Source organism: Pinus tabuliformis, chromosome 1_2 (genome assembly GCF_031772625.1).
Source record: "Pinus tabuliformis cultivar Carrire ecotype Pingquan chromosome 1_2, CPIR1, whole genome shotgun sequence".
NCBI classification, from domain to species: domain Eukaryota; kingdom Viridiplantae; phylum Streptophyta; class Pinopsida; order Pinales; family Pinaceae; genus Pinus; species Pinus tabuliformis.
Window position 1 is genome coordinate 992716158 of NC_142298.1, and position 4185 is coordinate 992720342.

The 4185-nt window shown below is 31.8% G+C and overlaps 1 pseudogene; it reads left to right on the plus strand.

Moving 5' to 3' along the window:
* Positions 1-525: 525 nt before the first annotated feature.
* On the plus strand, positions 526-647 carry LOC149209395 (5.8S ribosomal RNA; annotated as a pseudogene; the record flags this gene model as incomplete).
* Between the last annotated feature and the right edge of the window lie 3538 nt (positions 648-4185).

The window sequence follows — 4185 nt, forward strand, 5'->3', positions numbered from 1 at the left end:
CATGTTTGACTTATTCATGGCCATTAATTGGTTTGAAATTACTAAAAATAATTTTATCTTATCTTACCTTAACTTAATATGATGATTACATTGAGATGCATTATACAACCTTGTATGGAACAACCCCACATAAACATTTACACCTACAAATGTCAATTTTTACTAGGATATGGGGAGGTCTCCATTAAATGTTCAAGTCAAGATATGATAAGTTTGAAATAGTCATTTGATGTGTTTACCAATGGTGGTTTAAAATCCCATGGTATTTGACCATGGTATTTGTTATGATGAAGCTTGTTTAAAGGCTTAAGCAATCCATTATTGAATGGAAGAGTACCAATGTAGATCCATATTAACTCCAAAATTGTTCCCTCTTGGTTCTTGGTAGATCTGGATATAAGATGGATCTATACTAGTTTACAAAATAATTAATATTGTTGAAGTTCTTATGTTAGTTTTGATTGTTTGAATGCAATTTGTGCCCGAGGCCTCGGTCGAGGGCACATTTGTCTTGGCGTTGCAAACGAATCTAGGCAATGGATATCTCAGCTCTTGTTATGATGAAGTACGTAGTGAAATGCGATACTTAGTGTGAATTGTAGAATCCTGTGAATCATCGAGTTTTGTGTTTGTTTGTTAAAAGAATAGGTTTAAACATAATATGAGTCTTATATAATATTTTCTTTTGTCAATTATAAAATGTTATCAACCTCCTAAACTATATAATAAAATATGATACTCAATGCAAACAAAACTACTAATAGTACTCGAAATTAAATTTTTTATGGTAACATACATACTAGTATAATTCTAGGATTAAATAAATCTTATGGACACTTTAAAATTGTGATAACCTTCTACCAGAATAGTAACTCAACACATGCAGTGAAATACTTAATATATAAAATTATAATTAAATTGGTTAATAATACTAATATATAGAATATTCTTGTCATCAAATAATATTATCAACTTTTTAATAGGAACCATAATAACATGAGAATAAGTAATCTAAGGAGTCCAAAATTCAGACTTCAACGATTTGCTTCTGCAACTTTATATATTTTTTTGAAATATGCTTCGTCATGATAATTTAATGGTAAAAATTGTGAATAGATACATTCAAAGTAGTGAACTAACTGATTTCCAAACTTAATCTAGTTAAACTCTAAATTTTGGATCCACTAAATAATCCAAAATTTAATGAAATGTGTTTGTTGTTGAAGTTCTTGTAATAGAATTTTTCCAATTTTAATTAAATATGTGTTTTATTGTAACAATTAATTGTGAAGGTAATTATGAGAATCTTGAAGTTAGTGAATAATGTACCTTCAATCTTTCAGGAAGATAGAAAGGGTAGAGCCTGAGATTTGAGCAAGGACTAGTCGCACTAGGTAGGTGAATGCAAAATATGTATTATTTGCCTACATGCTACAACAAGGCAACAACAATTCTTGACACAAATTTTGGCTACATCTGAAAGGACACCTGCCCTTGTAATATGGATGACCCCATGCAGGGTGGTTGATAGCATGCATTTATTTGAACATGTTGTATCATATATTTGATTAATCTTGGCCCTTTTATTGTGGGGTAGGAGGGCATTGAACTATTATTTCCCAGTAGGGTGTGAACAGGAATATATAGAGGGTAAACCTTGAGGTCTAAGCAAGGAATAGTGGTAATAGGTTAGTCAAATGAAAATTATGTATTAATTTCTTGCAAGCTACAGCAAGCAAACAAAAATTCTTGCTATAAATTATTCTTTCTAAACATTCTGAGTTCAAGAAGATATGAAAGCTAAAACGCTTAATTCTGAGGAATGACTAGTGGTACTAGGTAGGTCAATGAAAATTATGTATTAATTTCTTGCAGGCTATAGCAAGGAAATAATAATTTTTGGCATAGATTGTGGTTACATCTGAGAGGCCACATGCCCTTGTAATATGACAAACCCCATGCAGGTGTTTGTCAATGATCACATTGCCAGAGATGAGGATCCATGAGAGGCAGTTAGTCCATGTTGAGAATCACACAGGGAGTGTTGGTTTATTTAATATCCAACAAGAATTATTTGTGAATTTAAAACTTGGAAATAAATCCAAAAAAGGAGTTATTGATAAATTTGAAAAGTGATGAATGTTTTGAGTCATGTTTCTAGCGCCTAGGAGTGGAATTTCCAGTAACATGGGTTATTTGTTGAGCCCTTGAGGATGTTTCCAGCTTCAAAATTTAAAGGCTAATTTAATCTAAGATTAATATTATGTGGATGGATGGTGTAAGATATTAATTCTCAATAATATAAGCCAATATTTGATTTTTCATATGTGTAATTTTTGTGGATATTGGCATAAAAGGTTGAGGGGATGCCTAGTTGTATGTAAACCTATTTTACCTTGGTAGGCCTATCTTATTGAAAATGGTCAGGCCAACCTTCGTGTACCCTTTTCATCTCCATTGGACATTTGTTTCATCTCCCTTTTACTCATAATTTGACATATGTCTCTTTAGTTACCACAAAATGCATGTCAGTTATGGGCAGAATGGTGGTGTGAGTGAAATGATGGGTGATGTCTTGGGTGAAGTAGTTGGAGCCTTGGTCACATTTTCCATTTTTTTCCTTTATATTTGTGTTGGGTATCAAGGTATTTAACTTCCAACAAAGGTGAAAGGAAATCCAGAGGCATTACAAAATTCAAAACCCTGTGATTGGGTCATTTCAATTTTTGGTTGTTTCCTTCTCATTGGATTTATATAAATCTTGTTTGTCTTGAGGGCAAGCTATAGATGGTATGTTCTGTTGACATTGTGAAGAATTATTGTCTTGGATGTTCCACATTTTCTGTACACACTTAGTATGAAATAGCAGGAACAAACCTCACTCTTTGTTAATACTCTCCTCGATTGGAACTAGGTATTTGTTTTCCTGTTTGATTCTAAATTCAAGGTGTATTAAGTTTTTGTTTTCAACAGAGGTCACACGTTTGAAACGATTAAACTATTCTCCCTTACCAATATGGTTTTGAGATTTATTGTTGTTCACATTCATTACATGTAGAAAAATTCTCTATTGATTAGAATCTCAAGAAAAAACGTATGTCATAAGAATAGTTTTCAAAACAATGCTGATTTTTATGGGCTAATACTAGTAACAAATAGGATTCTTTTATAGAAAGGACCTCTAGTTCAAAGGGACCTATGAAACTTTACTCCATATGCAACAATTTTCTTATCTTTTGTCAAGTGTACATATTTTCTTTTTGGAATTTCTCCAAATGCTGTCGAATAAAGGTCCACAATTTGACTCCCTTGCATTTATGCCTATGTAATATGCTTCGAATACAATTTTGTATTTGTAACAAGTCTTGAAAAGGTTACCTCATCTATAACTCTACTCTTATAATTAATGTTTCCTACAAAATAATATATTCTCATTTGGGAAGCTACTTATTTATAAGGTAAAGGGGGAACTTGTAATCTATTGATGCTTTACATGTTGGTCAATCCCTTCTATCCAACCACGATGGATACTTCTGATATTTTGCATAACTTGCTTCTCTACTATGATAACATAAAACCTTGACTCCTAATCATATCCTTTCATCTTAAAATATTATCTTTTAATTTTCCATTGTAACTGCACTAATTTTCCCTTGTAATTGAACCTATTAATTATTGTTTCATTCATCACTTTGTAACCTCGTACTTTCTTATGGGTTATCTTCAACACTTTCTCATTAATAATTATTTTATATTCCACTTTGAAAAACCTTGGCGTAAGCTTCATTGGCATAGTTGAGTGGGTAAAATATGCTTTTGTTTTTCAAAATATTCAACTTTTTTTTCTTTTCCATATGATGGAGAGTCATCTTCTCAGTTTCTATGTGACACAACCCTTTGGTGAAGGTATTGGTATCGTTGAAGCTGATCTTAGAAATTTATAATTTAACCTTTTCTTAAAGTTAGCTTCTCTAAATTTTCCCATGAAATGAAAACTCTGCCACTAAATGGAACAATAAAACAATAACATAGGATTCACTTCAATCATGGTCATAGAGACAAATTTTCTCTAGAGAAGAGACCATGTCTTTCCCCTAGTCTCTTATTTATTAAATGTTATCTCTCACCAATTTCTCTACCCAACTCAAAGATTACAATCTACAAGAAAATTAATTTTCTATGCTT